Source organism: Tamandua tetradactyla, chromosome 9 (assembly GCF_023851605.1).
Source record: "Tamandua tetradactyla isolate mTamTet1 chromosome 9, mTamTet1.pri, whole genome shotgun sequence".
In the NCBI taxonomy this organism is placed as follows: domain Eukaryota; kingdom Metazoa; phylum Chordata; class Mammalia; order Pilosa; family Myrmecophagidae; genus Tamandua; species Tamandua tetradactyla.
The window spans coordinates 12521068-12541751 of record NC_135335.1 but is presented as its reverse complement, the minus strand read 5'-3'; the positions used below and the strand labels follow the sequence as shown (position 1 = coordinate 12541751).

The 20684-nt window shown below is 39.3% G+C and overlaps 1 pseudogene; it reads left to right on the top strand.

Annotated features, from left to right (window-relative positions):
• Positions 1-16030: 16030 nt before the first annotated feature.
• Positions 16031-16601, top strand: LOC143645875 (DNA-directed RNA polymerases I, II, and III subunit RPABC2 pseudogene; annotated as a pseudogene).
• Positions 16602-20684: the final 4083 nt, after the last annotated feature.

Sequence of the window (20684 nt, the reverse complement as noted above, 5' to 3'; positions counted from 1 at the left end):
ACACCAAGCATAGAGTTAGCATATGACCAAGCAGTTCCACTCCTGGGAATATACCCATGAGAAATGAAAGATTGTGTCCAGCCAGAAACATGTACCTGAATGCTCATAGCATCATTTTCCACAATAGCCAAATGTGGAAAAAACCCAAATGTTCATCAACAGATGAATGAATGAACCAAATGTGGTATACACATGCAATGAAATACTATTCAGCCAAAAAAAGGAATGAAGTTCTGATACATGCGACAACATGGATGAACATTGGAAATAAGCTAATGAAAGATGTCAGTCACAAAAGACCTCATAAGGTATGATTCCAAAGTAGGTAAGTCTATACAGATGAAGTAAATTGGTGTTTGCCTCAGACAGGAAGATGGATGAGATTGGGAAATAATGGGTAAGGGGTCCAGGGTTTCTTTTGGGGATGCTGAAAGTGGTCCAAAATTGATCATGGTGGTGGTAATACTAACTTGTGAATATACTAAAATCATCGATTTGTACACTTCTAGAAATAATAATAATAGGATGCGGTGGTTTGAAACTGTTATGCGCCACCAGAAAGTATCATGTTCTTTTAATCCATTTCTGCGGGTGCAGACCTGTGGTAGGTCGGATCTTTTGATTAGATTATTCAATTGCAATATGACCCACCCATTCAAACAGGGTATTATTCCCCTTACTGAAGTCCTTTAAAAATGATTAAAGGGCACACAGAAAAGGCCCAGATATCTCAGAGAAGCTAAGAGATAGAATTCAGAAAATTCAGAGAAGCACACAGAGAAGCTGAGAGGGTAGGCCACAGATGGAGAAGCCAGAAGCTCAGAGTAAGGGAACTTGCTCTCAGAGAAAGACCAGCAGGTGTTCCCATGTGACAGTGGTATCCCGATGCTGCAGCCTGTCTTGAGAGTCCAGTTATCATCCTGTTGATGACTTGAGTTGGGGCCTTTTCCGAACCTAAGAACTATAAATTTCAAGTTAAAAAAATTCCCATTCAAAAAAACCCCAACCCATTTCAGGTATATTGCATTCTGGCAGCTTTAGCAAACCAAAACAAGAGGAAACTGAGTGAGTGAGAAGTGGTATGGGAACACTTGTAATATCTTCTCAATCTTCTGTAAACTTAAATGACCAGAAGCAGCTAGGAAGTCAGCTTTGGAGCCATCAGAGTTTTGTTTCACTCATCCATCTCAATGCAAACACACGCCAGAGGGGGCCACATTTATCATGATTATGAGATGAACCTGCTGTCTTGTATATGATCTAAGTACACACTTGGTATGACTGGAACTGCACAACAAGGCATCAGCGTACAGATGCCTTTCAGAATGACAGGACAAGAGTCACCATTGTTAGTCCAGAAATTTAGCAGTGGCTGTATCTGGACAACTTCCTTTGTCTTCCATGTTATGTTCTTTATTTTTCCAAAATTACTAAAGAATAAAGTCTTCAAGACACATTGCCCTCTTAGACAACTGTAACGTGTTCTTTAGAACTTAATCCACCAGCTTAGATGTAATAGAAAAATTCCTAGAAACATGCAAATTGGATATACTGACTTGCAAAGAAATAGAAGATCTCACAAACCAAAATTGCAAGGAAAGTGCTTCAATCATCATCAAAAATCTTTTCACGAAGAAAAGCCCAGGACCAAACAGCTTCACAGGAGAATTTTATCAAACATCCCCAAAACAACTAACACCAATCCTACTGAAACTCTTCCAAAAATTTGAAGAAAAAAGGAATGTTACCTAACTCATTTTATGAAGCTAACACCACTCTACTACCCAAATCAGATAAAGACACTACAAGAAAGGAAATCTACAGACCAATCTCCCTAATGAACATAGATGCAAAATTCTTAGCAAAACACTAGCAAATCAAATCCAATGCCACATTATAAAAATTATACATCATGAGCAAATGAGGTTCATACCACCAATGAAAGGATGGTTCAACACAAGAAAATCAACCAACATAATATAACACATTAACAAATTGAAAAGGAAGAATCACAGGATCATATCAGTTGATGCTGAAAAAGCATCCAAAAAAATCCAGCATCCTTTCCTGATAGAAACCCTCAAAAGTTAAGAATGGAAGAAATTGTCTCAATATCAAAATGGCATATATGAAAACCCCATAGCCAGCATTTTACTTAACATCGATAAACTGAAAGCATCCCTCTTAATATCAGAAATGAGACAAGGATGCCCAATGTCACTACTATTATTCAACATTGTATTAGAAGTCCCAGCTGGAGTGATTAGAGAAGTGAAAGAAATAAAAGTCATCTGAGTAGGAAAGGAAGGAGTAAAATTTTCATTATTTGCAGATGACATGATCCTGTACTTAAAAAGCCCAGAGAAAACTATGACAAAGTTACTTGAGCTAATAAACAAATTCAGTAAATTGGTGAGGTACAAGATTAAGGTACAAAAATCAGTAATGTTTTTACACACAAGCAGTGACATATCTGAGGTGACAATAAGAAAAAAATTCCATTCAAAATAGCCACCAGAAGAATCAGTTATCTAGGAATAAGCTTAACCGGGGATGTCAAGGACTTAAACACAGAAAATGACAAAAAGTTGCTAAAAGAATGCTAAAATGACCTAAATAGATGGAAAGGCATTCCATGCTCATGGATAGGAAGGTTGAATGTCGTTAAGATATCAATCCTACCCAAATTGAACTACAGATTCAATACAATGCCAAACAAAATACCAACAACCTACTCTGAAGACTTGGAAAACCTGGTTGTCACAATTGTCAAAAGATGAAACTCTAAGTCCCCATCAACAGATGAGTAAATGACAAAATGTGGTATTTACATATGATGGAATATTCTGCAGTAATAAGATGAAATGATGTCCTGAAACACATGACAACATGGATGAACCTTGAGGACATAAAGCTGAGTGAAATAAGTCAGTCACAAAAGGACAGACCTTTATGATCGCATTATTATGACTCTGGTAAAGGTAACCTCAGAGGTCATATACTAGAATATAACAGACCTAAAGATAGAGGTTGAATCTAAATGCAAAGGAACAGATAGAAGTGATAATAACTAATTAGTGGGTTTATTAGTAACACTGTCATATTGAAGGTGAATGTGACTGAAAGTGGATGTATAGTGCCATGTATTTCAATGAATAAATTTATGATTATAAATAAGTGCTTACATGAAGTATTCCAATGGTTGAATAGTGGACAAGGAGTCAATGGTAAAGAGATATAAGGAAAAAAGAGATATAAGGAGGAGACTAAAAATACATGCCATGGCCAATAGTTAGCAGGAAGACATTTACAGTGGCAAAACACTCCAACGACAACTAACTGGAGAGGGGGGAAACTCGTGACAAGTCTTGACTTAATGGTTAGTAATGTTATGTTTGCCATTCCTTTCTCATTATGAACCAATTAAAATAGTCTAAAATTGAGAGTGCTGCTGATTGTATGACCGAGCAATGATACTATAAGACATGGTTTGCTGATTTCTGGGCACTGTTCATGACACTCAATCTATTGGGAGCCTTCAGGATGCCAAAAGGTACAATGATTGAGAAATACAATGGTGAATGGTGATACATTTTTACGATGGGATTTGGTGCAGCTACAAGAAGAAGGGATGTCAAGGAGCACACAATGAACTGAATGAGCTTAACAGACGTTGGGTTGTGCAGAATGGGTCAGAACCAGAAGAAAAATTATGCTAAGGTCTCTCTCAGAAAATATTTATTTAAAATGAGAGCTTGGATTGTGAGCCCTTAAAGCAGCCACATTTGGTCTGAAGTTGAGGATGGACTTCTGGACACCGAGCTATATGTGTATCAGTTGGTATTTCCCTGAAACTTTGAGTAACTCTGTGACACCTGGGTCCCAGAAATGGAGGGCTGGAGTCCTGAAAATTAGCATAGCTGCATACAATAACAGTTGAAGTAACTGAATAAGAGATTAGGCCTCAATTAGGTTTTAAAATGAAGCCAATTTAGCTGGATCCAAGGTAAATTAGAATGCAGGGTAAAAGACAACAGTGTATGTACTCTAGACCTTCAGCTACTGTATGAGACCAAAGGCAGAGAGGTTTATTCTGTCTAGAACCTAAATTTTCTGTAACACATAGTATGACGCAACCTCTCTGGACAATTAGTTTAGGCAGTCCAGATGCCTGCAATCTAGAATGGGAGTGAATCCTTCTAATTCTATATGACTGTAAGGGTAGGATACCTCTTAGACTATAGTGGGCTGATAAATAAAAAGTATCAGTAGAGGGTGGTGTGATGGTGGCTCAGTGGCAGAATTCTCACCTTCCATGCCAGAGACCCAGGTTTGAATCCTGGTGCTTTCTCACACACACACACACACACACAAAATGAATGAATGAATAAATAAAGTATTGGTAGAGAACTTTGAGGATCTGAAGGGGGATATATATAATGGAACTATTAAACTCTCCCATCTGAAAAATCCAAGGTACCCTCCCAACCACTGGGGTCTCCCAAGAAAACAGGCCAAACTCTGGATTTGGGGGCTTGTTCTTATGAAGCTTGTTTCTGTAGGGGAGAAGCTGAGACTATTCATAACAACGTCTGGGAATTGTTTCCAGAGAGCCTCTTTGTTGCTTAGATGTGGTCTCTCTTTCTCTCTCTCTGGGCCCTTCTCTGCAGGGGAAATCATTGCCCTCCCCCTACATGGTACAGGTCATTCACGGGTGAAGGTCTCCCTGACAGTCTGGGGTGTGGCTTCTGGTGATAGGTATGGTCCTGGTTTAAGGGAAAGTCAATGCTTTCCTGACTGAAGGGGAAAGGAAGTATAGTACAATAAGGCATCAGTGGCCAAGACAGGTCAAGTGGAGTCAAGAGGCTGTTCTGGAGGCTGCTCTTGTACAAGCTTCAGTTTGCACAGTCTTGTGCTAATTGCAAATGTCTGGTAAACCCCAATCAACATCACTCCTGTTGACACTTAACAACACCTAGGGCTCGAACTAGGACATTCCTGTGTTCTTCCTCATGCAAAAACATTTTTAAAATTTGTACATTGTACATTTAACTATTATTATACACTCTAGGCATTCCTAGATTATACCATCTCGATCTTTACCATCTATCTTTCTTTCTGATTTCATTTATGTCCCCAGCCTTCCTCCCTCTATCATTCTCACATGCAGCTATAAAGGTTTCATGCACTAGGTTTGCCTTCCGGGGCCACATATTTCCCAGGGGCTTTCTGGGTCAGCTAAATCCTGAAACTCAGAGGGACCAGCCTTTCCATGATTATCAATTAATTATATCCCCTTATCCTTTAGTGTGGATACCCCTTCTCAACAAAGAAGCCAGAACTGGCATCCCCAAAGATCCCTATAGATTGGAAGAAAGATCAAAGGAGAAGGAGGAAGTATAAAAGAGAAAATGGGATGGAACAAAGAATTATGACTGCTGAATCACTATATTAACATTCCTCTAGTCTCCAGCGTTTTTGGAGTAGCTAGAAGGAAAAATCTGAGATGATGGAATAGTAATCTATTACAAAATCTGGAATCTGCTTTGTAAGTACTTGTTGAAGTGTACTTTGAAAAGTATTGATATTTCTTTCTTTGCTTTGTATATATGTTTTATTTTATAATGAAAAAAGTTAAAAGGAAATAAAACTCAGTCCAGCAAGTGAAAAACTGTGGGAAAAAATTCTCCTTCTTTTTATCTTTTTATTTTTATTTTATTTTTATTTTTTAACTTTTTTTACTAATTAAAAAAATTAACAAACAAAACATTAAGATATCATTCCATTCCACATATACAATCAGTAATTCTTAATATTATCAAATAGTTGTATATTCATAATTTCTTAGAACATTTGCATTGATTTAGAAAAAGAAATAAAAAGACAACAGAAAAAGAAATAAAATGATAACAGAGAAAAAAAGATTATACATATCATACCCCTTACCCCTCGCTTTCATTTACTACTTGCATTTCAAACTAAATTTATTTTAACATTTGTTCCCCCTATTATTTATTTTTATTCCATATGTTCTACTCTTCTGTTGATATAGTAGCTAAAAGGAGCATCAGACACAAGCTTTTCACATTCACAGAGTCTCGTTGTGAAAGCTATATCATTGTTCAATCATCATCAAGAAACATGGTTACTGGAACACAGCTCTACATTTTCAGGCAGTTCCCTCCAGCCTCTCCACTACATCTTGAACAACAAGGTGATATCTACTTAACGCATAAGAATAACCTCCAGGATAACCACTCAACTCTGTTTGGAATCTCTCAGCCATTGACACTTTGTCTCATTTTACTCTTCCCCCTTTTGGTCGAGAAGGTTTTCTCAATCCCTTGATGCTAAGTCTCAGCTCATTCTAGGGTTTTTCTCAATCCCTTGATGCTGAGTCCCAGCTCATTCTAGGATTTCTGTCCCACGTTGCCAGGAAGGTCCACACCCCTGGGAGTCATGTCCCACGCAGAGAGGGGGAGGGTGGTGAGACTGCTCATCATGTTGGCTGGAGAGAAAGGCCACATCTGAGCAACAAAAGAGGCTCTCTTGGGGGTGACTCTTAAGGCCTAAATTTTAAGTAGACTTGACCTATCCTTTGTGGGGTTAAGTTTCATATGAACAACACCCAACAGTGGGGGCTCAGACTATAGCTTTGGTTGTCCCCACTGCTCGTGAGAATATCAAGAATTCAACTTGGGGAAGTTGAATTTCTCCCCACTCTCACCATTCCCCGAAGGGGGCTTGCAAATACTTTTCCAGTCACTGATCAAATCACTCTGAGATTCATCGGGGCATCACTCTGGACAAACCAACAAAATCTCATGTCCTACCTGAGATTCCAAGTACTCATGACATTCAATCAAACTATCTACATGAGTTATATTAGGAAATGCACTAGTCAAAATATAAATTTTGTAACAAATAAACATTTTTTGCTTTAGTCTCACACATAAGGTGACATTTTAAACTATTAATTATCATCTATTTTCAGCACCCTGCAATAATGACATTCCTTTGCTCTTCCTCATGCAAAAACATTTTTAAAATTTGTACATTGTACATTTCACTATTACTATACACTCTAGGCATTCCTAGATTATACCATCTTGATCTTTACCATCTATCTTTCTCTCTGATTTCATTTATGCACCAGCCTTCCTCCCTCTATCATTCTCACATGCAGCTTCATTCTGTGTTTTAACATAATTACATTACAGTTAGGTAGTATTGTGCTGTCCATTTCTGAGTTTTTATATTAAGTCCTGTTGCACAATCTGTATCCCTTCAGCTCCAATTACCCAATATCTCACCCTATTTCTATCTCCTGACGGTCTCTGTTACCAAGGAAATATTTTGATTTTATTCACTAATGTCAGTTCATATCAGTGAGACCATACAGTATTTGTCCTTTTATTTCTGGCTAATCACACTCAGCATAATGTCCTTAAGGTCAATTCATGTTGTTACATACTTCATAACTTTCTTCTGTCTTAGAGCTGCATAATATTCCATCTTATGTAAATGTCACAGTTTGTTTAGTCAACTGTCTGTTGATGGACATTTTGGCTGTTTCCATCTCTTGGTAATTGTTAACAATGCTGCTATAAACATTGGTGTGTAAATGTCCTTTTGTTTCCTTGGCCTTGTGTCCTTTGAGTAGAGACAGCATATAGATGGGTCCTGTTTTTAATCCATTCTGCCAGACTATGTCTTTTGATTGGAGAGTTTAATCAATTAACATTCAGTGTTATTACTGCATGGGTAGAACTTTCTTCTACTATTTTGCCTTTTGGATTTTATATGTCATATCTAATTTTCCTTCTTTTTATCTTTACTCATAGTCTTCCTTTCTACACTCTTCTCCACACCTCTCTCTTCTGTCTTTGTATCTGTCTCTAGTGTTCCCTGTAGTATTTCTTGCAGAGCTGGTCTCTTGGTCACAAATTCTCTCAGTGATTTTTTGTCTGAAAATGTTTTAATTTCTCCCTCCTTTTTTGAAGGACAGTTTTGCTAGATATAGAATTCTTGGTTGGCAGTTTTTCTCTTTTAATAATTTAAATATATTATCCCACTGTCTTCTCACCTCCATGGTTTCTGCTGAGAGATCTGCATATAGTCTTATTGGGCTTCTCTTGTATGTGATGGATTGCTTTTCTCTTGCTGCTTTCAAGATCCTCTTTCTCTTTGACTTCTGACATTCGGATTATTAAATGTCTTGGAGTATGTCTATTTGGATCTATTCTCTTTGGGGTATGCTGCACTTCTTGGATCTGTAATTTTAAGTCTTTCATAAAGTTGGGAAATTTTCAGTGATAATTTCCTCCATTAGTTTTTCTCCTCCTTTTCCCTTCTTTTCTCCTTCTGGGACACCCACAACACGTATATTTGTGCGCTTCATATTGTCTTTCAATTCCCTGAGTCCCTGCTCATATTTTTCCATTTTTTTTCGTATAGTTTCTGTTTCTTGTCGGATTTCAGATGTTCCATCCTCCAGTTCAGAAATCCTATATTCTGTCTCTCGAAATCTACCATTGTAGGTTACCATTGTTTTTTCATCTCTTCTACTGTGTCTTTCATTCCCATAAATTCTGTGATTTGTTTTTTCAGACTTTCAGTTTCTTCTTTTTGTTCATTTCTTGCCTTCTTTATATCCTCCCTCAATTCATTGATTTGGTTGTTGATGAGGTTTTCCATGTCTGTTTGTACATTCTAAATTAATTGTTTCAGCTCCTGTATGTCATTTGAATTGTTGGTTTGTTCCTTTGACTGGGCCGTATCTTCAATTTTCCTAGTGTGATTTGGTTTTTTTGCTGGCGTCTAGGCATTTAATTACTGAATTAGTTTATTCTGGAGATCGCTTTCACTTCTTTTATCTAGGGTTTTCTTGCTGGTTGAATTTGTTGTCTATCTGTTCTTTGACATTCCATTCAGCTTTATCTGGACCTTTAGCTTAAGTTTTGTTTAACAGAAGAGAATTTTTCAGTTCTTGTTTTCTTGTTTCTTGCCCTGCTTGTGTGGTGCCTTCCCCACCCTACACTTAGGAGGGTCTACTTAGATATTATATACCCCAGCCAGATTTTCCCAAACCAGACTGGCCTCTTATCAGGAGGAAAGAGTCACCTGCATCAGTTTTCCCTGAGGGTGAGACCCAGCTGGTTGAAAGATTTTCCTGCGAAGTTTCTAGACTCTGTTTTTTTTATCCTGCCAGTATGTGGCACTTGTCTGACTGCAGGTCCCACCAGCATAAGATGATGTGGTATCTTTAACTTTTGCAGATTCTCCTGCTGGGGGCATGGTGGAGACAGAGGGGAGATTGTAGACTGGTTTAATGGGTTCAAATTACCAAGCCCTGGTGTTTGAACTCCTTGAGAGAGGGATTCCACCTGAGTTGGGCTTCACCCCTCCCCTGGGGAGGGCACAAGCTCCAGACAAGCCCCCAAAAGAGCGCACTTCTGCCTATGCCTGGGGCAGTTGCAGCCTGAAAAGTCCTGCCACTGTATCCAGAGGCAGTCAAGCCTTTGTAGATACACAGCCACAAAATCCTCTGTTTCCTTCTTTTTCTCCCCCCTTTTTCTGTCAGTCCTGCCCCCTTGGTGCCAGGGCAAAAATGAGCAACCTCTGCTTTGATCAGGTTCACCTAAGCTGGAGGCCTATTTTTAGTAGTCAGAATTTGTTAATTAGTTCCACAATCGGCATTTGATTGTGCCCAGTCCCTGCTTCTGGTAAAGTCCTTTCCTTTCCCCTCTGGGAAGTGGCCTGTGGGGGAGGGGCACTGGCCGCCACAGTTTTGGGAACTCACGTTTTGGGAGGGTGCTCACAGCCAGTCCAGCTGGTCCAGACTGGGGTAGGCTGTGTGTCTGGTCACTGACATAGTCCCAGGAGATGTTCTGTACTGTTTCTGGTTATTTAGTAGTTGTTCTGGAGGACGAACTAAAACGTGCACATTGTTAAGCTGCCATCTTGACCCGGAAGTTCTCCTTCTTTTTAATGGGAAAAAATTATGATGTATTTCATGACAACACAAGGTAGTCAAATTACTTCCACAGATAGAAAAATATATCAGACAGAACAAGGAAAACATGTTTATATAAGTATGCATGTCACTTTCAAAGCCTCCACAGACAGCTTATATATAAATGTATTGCAACATAGATACACTGTATGCATTTTCTTTTTCATTTCCACATCATTTTCCTTATCTATTGATGTGGGTTGAATTGTGTCCCCCCAAAATATAAACTCATGTCCTAATCGCCGGTCTAATGAATATGACCCTATTTAGAAAATAGATCTTTGAAGATGTTACTAGCTAAGAAAAGACAGAAATGGATTGGGGTGAGCCCTAGTCTAATATGCTTGGTTTCCTTATAAGGAGAGGAAATTTGGACATAGGCAGAGAAGACAGCCACGTGATGGAGCTGAGATTGAATGACATCACAAATACAGATTACTAGGAAGCTACTGCCAGAATTCTACAGACTTCAGAGGAAGTGTGGCACTGCTGGCAGCTTGATTTTGGACTTTCAGCTTCCATACCTGTGAGGCAATAAATTCCTGTGTCTCTCAGCCACTCAGCTGGTGGTACTTTGTCACAGCAGCCTTAGGGTACTAAGGTACCATTTCTCAGCCATTTGGGAGCCCACAATTATCTAGCACTCAAACAGCTCTTTAAAGCAAATTTATAGAATGGAAATGTAGCTTTCAGGATAAATGAAAGCAAAGTACTGCAGTGCTTCAATAAATGAGAAAATAATGAACACACACAATAGATTGAAGAGCTTACTGATGCTGCCTCCCATTGATGCATTTCCCAGCAGGAAGCCATAATTAACCCCACCATGTTCTTTGGCATTGCCATCTGTGGCCAGCCCTTGGGCTGGGTCTCTTTCAAGCTCTTTGCAAAGTTCCTAGGATAGCAAAAATTCTCCTTCTTTGAGCACTGGGGAGAACTTGGTTAAAATGGTTCCCATTGTCACAGACTTATTCCTGGGTTTATGTACCAATGTGTTGACTTCACATGCCATCACAGCACTGGTGGGAAGTCCATCTGGGGAGAAGTTTGATGATGAGAATTTCATCCTGAAGCATATGGATCCTGGCATCTTGTCTATGGTCAATGCTGGACCCAACACAAATTGTTCCTAGTTTTCATCTGCACTTCTATGACTGAGTGGTTGGATGGTGTGTTAATCAGGGTTTTCTAGAGAAACAGAAGCAATAGGATATATCTGAAGATAGGAGATTTACATGGTCATCAACCATGGGAATGGAAGAGACAAAAGGTCATAGGGCAGGATGTGAGGCTGGTGGCTCTGATGAAGAATCTGGACATATTTCACAGGATAAGCTTGCTGGCTGAAGAAGCAGTGAAAGAATCTCTCTCTTTCCTTAAAAACATTTAACCGATTGGATTATATCATTGTGGAAGACACATCCTATTTACACATCCTATTACACATCCTATGTAATCAGCCAGAGATGCAATCAAATGACTGATGATTTAATACACCACCCTTCCAGTTTATCCACCAACCATGAAATGGCCTTGTAGCAATAGTCAGGCCAGTGCTTGCTTAACCAGACAACTGGGCATAATCACTAGGTCAAGTTGACACTAGAAAATAACCATCATTTATGGCAAGCATGTGGTCTTTGTCAGGGTGAAGGAAGTATGAACACTGTGGAAGCCATGGAGTGCTTTGCATCCAGGAATGGCAAGACTGGCAAGTAGATCACCAATGCCCACTATGGACAAGTTGATTTGTGATTTAACAACAAGACCCTCCCTTCTGTAGTTGAGGAGAGCAGACCACCTAGGTGGGATATCCTATCATTTTTTGCTCTCACAGCAGTTCTTTGGGTTCTACATTATACTTCCCTTCCAAGACTAGTTGGATTGCAGACCTCAGATTATGAAATTAAAAATTAAGCAACCAAAAAATACAGAGGACAATTCAAGTGTTTCCATACAATATTCTCTGACTAGAAATTCCTCTGTTGAATACACTGACAGGTGTGTCCTTGTCTAAAAGTACAATGACAAAATATCACTGCTTGTAGCATATTTATTTTGTACATTTGAGCAAAAGTTTTTATTAAAAAACAACTTTTTTTAATTTATAAAAAAAGAAGTATTTTTCCAAAAAGTGACATTTTCGCAAAAAAACCATTATTTGCACAGTTGCTATGTGAGGGAATTGTATTTCTCTAGGACCAAATTCTTGCACCGAGTCTTTTGAGAATGTTTTTGTGGTTGCCACGCCTTCTAGGCAGAGGTCAGAGATGCCTCTCTGATGACCAATGAGGGCCGGGCCTGTGACATCAGCAGGTTGGTGTTCGCTTCTTGCCCCTCTAAGGGAGTTTCTTTGTGAGGGAACAGCTGATGTCATGGGATATTAGCCAAGGTGGAGAAACCTGATGTAGATCAGGAGCCTCAGAGCAAACCCCACCCAAGCCAAGAACATGTCCTCTATGTCATAGAGGTGCCCCTGCCTGCTGGTCAGCAGTCATGGGTTCCATCCTCGGCCCTACCATTAATCAGAGCTGTGACCTTTTCCTCTCCAATCCCCAGATCATACCGAGATCATATCTGTCCTGCTGATCTTATAGGAGCACCAGGAATTCCATGACAGAGTTTCCCAAACTTGGCTGTGTCGTGGCAGCCCAGACATTCTAAGGTCATTGGTGTGGGGTGCAAAGGTCTTTTAAAGCTTCCTAGGGGATTCTAGTTTGGGAATCACTGATGCTTAATTATCAAGCTTGAAAATATCATCAAGGATAATATCACCAGTTCTACTTCCTAAAATGTAATAAGTGCTAAGTATTGTGCCAAGCACTTTATCTGCATTGTCTACAAAATAATCTCAACCCTGAAAAGCAGCTGTCTCTATTGTACAGAGGGGGAAGTGGAGGCTAAGAAAAGAAATCACACAGCAAACAGGTGGCAACCTCATACTCTCCAAAGCCCAGGGCTCAGTACTGGACTAGGCAATCTGAGAGGGAGTTGGTTCAGAGGCTGGAAGATGGGCATGTTAACATCACCATTTATTACCCCCCTGCTGCCAGGGCTCAGTGTGAGAATCAGTGAAGATCCCAACACCCAAATTTACAGAAGCTTCCAACTGTCACCCAGTTGGCATAGAGCCACTTAGGAAATATATACTACTCTAAATCTGTGTTTAGCCCTGATGTGCTTTACAGCTCCTTTGGTCACTCCCTTTTTCCCCCAAATAACATGGCAACCATCCAGTGTACACCCACCATGGCCATTGCCCATCCACTTAATCTCCCCTGGCCTAATAACTAGCAGTTTACTTGGTAGGTAATACTTCTCCAGAGGAGCTGCAATGAGAAACCATGCCTCAGAGTAGCCCCTGGGTGAGAAGAAATAGATAGAATTTAGCTTTCCAGCTCGCTCCCACCTCCTGGCACCTATTTGTCAAATCACCCCATGAAGACTTCAACCCCCCAAACTTCTGAAATGTGTCATCTGGTAAGCCCAGTCAGCTATGCCAGATGTCATGCCCTACAGCCAGGAGGATCTGGAAACTCTGGGCAAACAGCCAGGGGAGAAAGCCCAGCATTCCCAGAACAAGTGATGGGTCAGCCCCTACTAGCTCTGGGATTGTTTAGATGCCTTCAGTAAGCAAGACGCAATGAAGGGAATCACATTATTTTCCTTAAATCTGGAAAGGCATTGTATGAGTACACTGAGAAGTGTACCTTTGGAGTCCAGTAGAAATTCCTACCTGGTTGCACATGCCATATGGCCTTGTACAAGTTATTTGAACACTTTTGAGTTTGGGAGAGCAAGTGTAGTTGAGCAAAACAGCTGAGGCAAGTACCTTGCACAGTGCCTGTTTTAGTTTGGTAAACCTGCTGAAATGCAGAAACCACAAATGGGTGGGTTTCACAATGGGGATTTATTAACACATGCTTACAGTTCCGAGTTCATGAAAATGTCCAAATGAAGGCATGAACAAGCAATGCTTTATTTCTAAAGTGTGGATACCAGTGGTCCTGTGTTCTCTGTCAGATGGCATGGCACATGACAATACCTGCACATCTCTCCCTTCTCTTCTGAGCTTTGTTGTTTTCATCTTCCTGCTTCAGTGGCTTCCTTTCTGTGTCTGTGACTTTTCTCAGTTTTTCTCACTTTCCTTAGGTTCTGTGTCTTTTTTCTGTGTCTGTTTTTCTAAATTTCATCCTCTTATAAAGGATTCCACTAAAAGGATTAAGACCCACCCGGGGCATGCCTCAAATGAAATAACCTAATCAAAAGGTCCCACCCACAAAAAACTTTTCAATAACAAGAATAGAATAGCTTTAAGAACATGATCTTCATGAGTCCAAAAAGCTTTAAACCAGCACAGTGCTTCACACATTCATCCCTTATAATTGAAGGCTCTTATACATATTTCCCAAATGAGTTCACTTCCTCCTCCCAGGATGCAGAGTGCTCTGCTTTGGTTGAGAAAATTCAAAATTATTGAATGTGAGTGGTGATGTGGTTGGAATTGGCTATATAAGTTATTTTTTATTCTGCTGCTTGGGAGCAGTGAAATCAAGGAATACAAAGCAGATGCTTTATGACATGGTTAACTCAGCATCTACAGTTTCAGGTGCTGCTATCCAGGTTTCTATATATGTCCCAGGGAGGCTCAGATGTGAATTGCAATCAGCTCAAAGATAAAAACAATAACCTGGTGTCAGGGTAGAGTTTGCAACTCCTTGGAGTTTTTACTAGTGACTTTCTTTCCCATGCCTACTCTTCTTTCTTTTCCAAACCTTGAAGAAGCCCAGAGGTAGCTGAAGCTGATGTGATTCTTGCTGAAGCAGAGCTTACCCAGCTTTCACTGTTGCTCAGTCAACTGAATTACAAGGGGTGTCCACAACCATGACCCCCCTACAGCACATGGACTTAGCTCATGTTGGTAAAGGTCAAGAAGGGGACATAAAACTGTGCCTCAGTCTACCTAGAGGATGCAAGGAAAGCCTCATGTGGAAGGTAACTAGCTGAGGTGGGAGTGAGGGAGGTAGCTAGCATTCACAGACAGGTCCTACTAAACCAGGATCCTACATGAACCTGGTTCATTCATCTTCATTCTGACCAGGCAGTGAAGATCAGACCAGCTATATCCCTGGGGATATAGCAGGACATGTTATTTATTTCATCCCTGTCTTGGAAATTAAACTAAAGATGCTGAATAACAGAGACATTTGAAAGAGCACACATTTTAAATTTGAATTGAACATCCAATTGAGATGTTCTTTTATCGTTCATACTTTTGGGGCCACAGGTAAGAAATCTGAACGAAACACTAAGATTTTCTTGTAGAGGTTTTTATATTGTTAGCCTTTACATTTGGGTCTATGAGTCACCAGGAGTTAAATTTTTAATATGGTGTGAGGAATGGGGCAAAGTTCTGTTTGTTTTCTTTTACATGAACAATTTTTCCAGGACAGTTCATTGAAAAATGTGTCTCTCCGCATTGCCTTTCCACCTGTCAAGTCAAGCGACCATATAACTGTAGTTATATTTTTGACTCTCTATAAAGTTCATAACCTATTTGTCTGCCTTTATGGCAATGCCATACTATCTTGCTCTTTAATAAGTCTTAAAGTTATGTAGTGTAATCCTTTCAAATTTGTTCTTATGTTTCAAAATTGTTTTAGTTAGCATAGGTCCATTGCATTTAAATATAAATATTAGAATCACATTGGAAATTTCTATTTTTTATCAGCCTATTTGGTTTTTGGAGTAAACCATGGTCATAGCTGCTACCTCACTCCAAACCCCACTTCTCCTGGCTCAACAATATTTGCTCTTATTGAGGAGCATGTTGGTCAGAAAGCCTCATGCCACCATGGCTTTTTGTTTTTGTTTTTGTTTTTTTTTTGCATGGGCAGGCACTGGGAATCGAACTCAGGTCTCTGGAATGACAGGCGAGAGCTCTGCCTGCTGAGCCACCATGGCCCGCCCCCCACCATAGCTTTTAAGGGCACTGAAAAGACACCTGTGGAGTGTGCCGGGCGCCGCGCGAATTGGAGGCTGGGTGCGAGTCTCCGCGCGCGTGTGCGTACCAGAGTGGGGTCGCTGCAGCCGGGGCAGCATGTCAGATAACGAGGACAATTTTGATGGTGATGACTTTGATGATGTGGAGGAGGATGAAGGGCTAGATGACTTGGAGAATGCCGAGGAGGAGGGCCAGGAGAACGTCGAGATCCTCCATTCTGGGGAGCGACCGCAGGCCAACCAGAAGCGAATCACTACACCGTACATGACAAAGTATGAGCGGGCCCGTGTGCTGGGCACCCGAGCCCTCCAGATTGCGATGTGTGCCCCTGTGATGGTGGAGCTGGAGGGAGAGACAGATCCCTTGCTCATCGCCATGAAAGAACTGAAGGCCCGAAAGATCCCCATCATCATTCGCCGCTACCTACCAGACGGGAGCTATGAAGACTGGGGGGTGGATGAACTCATCATCACCGACTGAGGCAGAAGCATCTTCCTTACCCTGCCCCATCCTCAGTTTCTATTCTCACATTCTTTTGTATATGTAAATAATAAAGTATTCAACCTTTCAAAAAAAAAAAAAGACACCTGTGGAACCAGAGGTGGTGATTCACCACATTAGAATCTCCCTAGACATCCACAGTGGCAGGTCTTGAAAAGCGTGCGTGCTGCCTTCATTGGAGGTGCAACGGAAAAAAACCTCAGTGAAGAGACCAGTTCTGATACTTCTAAGACTCCGAGAATCATCTCAAGGAAAAGTCCTTTTGCCGAAAGTCTGAAGACTTGACATCATTTACAGATGAGACTCTACAAACAACTCCTGCACAATCCTTCTGGGATTATTAAACTGATTACTTCCACCAGGAGAGAGCCAGGACCAGTGATTGAAGTCACCACTGCAGATGCTTAATTCAACTATTTCAATAATCTGTTTGTCAGATGCTGTATTTCTTTCTTAAAGCCTATATGAATTTTGACTGGGATTGCATTCAACTTATACAATTTCTGGGGAAGTGACAACTCAACCATATTGAGTCTCCAACTATGAATACAGGATCTATCTCCATTTTGGTCTTTGTTTCCTCTTTGCAGCATTTTCTAATTTTCACTGTAGAAGTTTTCACATCTCTATGAAACATGTCCCTAAATTATCTGGTGATATTTTTACACTATTATAAATTGTGTGGTTTTTAAATTTTAATTTCTGATTGTTCATGGCTACTATATAAAAATAAACTTGAATTCTGTATTTTAATCTTGCATTCTGCAGCTTTACTAATTAATTCTAATAGCCTTTTCTGATAGATCCTATCAAATTTTATACGTTATATCTTCAAATAAAAGCAGTATTAATTCTTCCTTTTCAATGTTTCTTCTACTTGCTTTATTACACCAGCTAGAACCCTGATCAAAATGTAGCAGAAATGATAAGAACAAACAACCTTGCCTTGGGAGAAAAGCATTCACACACTCACTGTTGCAGACTGGTCATGTCTCCCACAAAAGTCATGATCAGTTTCCAACCCCTGGTCCTGAGGGTGTGAACCCATTGCAAATAGAAACTGTGCAAGAAGCTACTTCAGTTAAGTTATGGCTTTTCTCAATCAAGTTGAGTTTAGTCAGATTACTGGAGTCCTTTACAAGCAAAGTGAAAATCAGAGAGAGAAGCTGCAGAAACAGCCAGACTCCAGAAGTCAACAGAAACCAGAAGAAAATGAAGATGACACCAGGTGCATTTCCATGAGATGGAATAGCCAAAGTCCCATAGGCCTGTGGCAGCCAGCCACAGAATTCCACTGTCTTAAGGGAGAAAGCATTGCCTTGCTGATACATTGATTTTGGACTAGTCCCAAAATGGTGAGCCAGAAAATTCATGGTGTTTAAGCCAATCCACCATATGGTATTGGTTTTAGCAGTCCAGAACTAAAATATTCACCATTAAGTATATTAGGTGGAGACTTTTTTGTAGAAGAATTTATCAAATTGAGAAATTCCCTCTGGTTCCTTGTTTGGTTAGTTCTTACCATGAGTTGGGACTAAACTGTTGAATCCATTTTCTACATCTGTTGATTCAAGCATACAATTCATCTCTTATGATCTCTCTCAATATAGTGAATTACATTAATTACTTTTCAAAGTTATCGTTGACTTCCTGGGGTAAATCCCAGTTGGTGAGGATGTAGCGCTTTTTCTATATATATTGCTAGATTTGATAGGCTAAAATTAAAGAATGCTTCCATTGATGTTATGTTATGGTGGATAGCAATTAATATTTTTAGTTTTGAAACTAAAGGAATGGTGGTCTCACAGACTGAGTGGAGAAGTGTTCTTTCCTCTTTAATTTGCTGGAAGAGGTTGTATAGAATTGGTATAATTTCTTCCTAAATGTGTGGTAAAATTTGCCACTGAATCCATCTGGGCTTGATATTTTGCATGTGAAATTTGTTTAATAGATTTAAGGCAATTTAGATGTCCCATTTCTTCTTGACAGAATTGAAATAATATCTAATATCATCTAAATTGTCAAAATTACTGCCATTAAGTTGTTCATAATCTCTTATTATTGTCTTAATGCTGTAGAATCTATAGTGATGTCACATCTCTCATTTCTTATATGTCTTGTGTATTTTCTTTTCTCTGCACCTGTCTGAATAGAGGTTTATCAACTTTATTGGTCTCAAAGAGCCAGGTTTTGGTCTCATCAATTTTCTTTCTTATTTTTCTCTTTTCTAATCTATTGACTTCTGGTCAGAACTTTGTTATTTCTCTTCTGCATAAACTGAGTTTAATTTTCTATTATTTTCTAACTTCACAAAATAGAACCTAAGATCTCTAACTTGAAACCTTCCTTTTTTTATGGCATAGACATTTGGTGTCATATTTTCTCTCTAAATACTGTCTTAGTTGTGTTTCAGGATTCATGGGCAACCTACAAAATAAATTGTACTTCTATACTCCAGCAATGAACAAGTTGAAACAAAAATAAAAAATACATATATACCCATTACAATAGCTCAACACAAATACCTAGATATAAAAATATAGCAAATGCATAGGTTTTGTATGATGAAAATTACAATATGTTGATAAAAGAAAACAAAAGCATAAAAAATAGAGAGATGTCATGTTTATGGATTACGAGACTCATTATAATAAACAAATATTTCACCGCAAATTTATGTCTAGATTTGATGCGATTCCATTCAAAATCCTTCGCAGGACTTTCCCTAACAGCCAGCTAATGTGAAAATTTATATTGAAAGGCAAAGTAGATAGATAGCCAAAATAATTTTGATAAAGAATAAAACTGAGGAATAATACACCAGATTTTAAACATGACAAAGCTACCATGATTGTGATCACTAGGTATCGGCAAAAATGTGGATTCATAGGTTAACAGAATGGAATAGGAAATCCAGAAATAGACCTCACATATAGGGTCAATTGATTTTTGACTATGTTCAAAAGGAAATTCAGGGGAAAAAAGAAATACCTTCAAAAAGTCATGCTTAATAATTAGACATTGATTCATAAATAAAAACAACATCATAAACCTAATAGCTAATAAAAAGTTAACTCAGATAGACCATAGATCTAAATGTAATATGCAATACGTAAACCTATAAAACATTTAGAAGAAAAGAGGAGAAATCTTCAATACTGGGAGTGAGGCAAAGATTTCTTCGGCACGACACTAAAAGAACAATTCAGAATGGAAAAAAATAGCAAACTGGATTTCATAAAAATGTAAAACTAAAATATACTGTGAAAGACACTGCAATGTGAGTAAAAAGACTAGGTACATTTTTGGGGAAATATTGCAAAGCAAACAACTGACAAAGGATTTGCAACCATAATATATAAAGAACTCTTTAGTCTTTACAATATGCAAGCAAACAACCCAATTTAAAATAAGGCAAGGCTTCTTTTATAAAAAAAAAGCAAGTCTTGAACAGCCAAATCACCAAAAAATATACAGATGGCAAATAAACCCTTGAAAAGATGCTTACCATAACTAATGATTAGGGTAACACAAATTAAATCCATGATGAGACACATATACACTTCTATTAGAACGGCCAAAATAAAAATTACTGATGAGACCAAGTGCTGATGAAGATGACCAGTGAGGAAAGGCTTTACCCCTGGCCCAGGTGGGGATGGACTTCAGTGGAGCCATCACTGTGCAGGTCCATCCCATAGTTATCAGGGTTGATATTGGGAAGTCCACTTGGATCCTTGTAGAGTCATTTGAAAAGAGGTACAAGTGGGGGACTGGGGTCAGGAAGGCACCAGGTCTCTAGTCACCCCCATCTTCGTAGGAAAAATAAGAGTTCAGGGGCACTTTGTCCTTTTAAAAAGTTAGTCCACATGCCCTACATTGCATCTTCCTTCTTCATGTACAAGTATGGAGGGACTATCCTATGTCTTTGACTGCTTCAGATCCTTTCACTGGATATCCTGTGATTCAGAATTTAACTCTCTGCTATGAAGGAACTTTTCATTAATTCCCTGTTTTCAACATTGTAACCTGTATTTCTCTTCATATTATATTTGGTAGCAACAACTGGAAATTGTCTAAGTGCCTGTCAATAAGAGCTGGCCAAAGAAATGGTCATAAATCCTAACTAAGAAATACTACATGACCATTAAAAATAAGAGATTC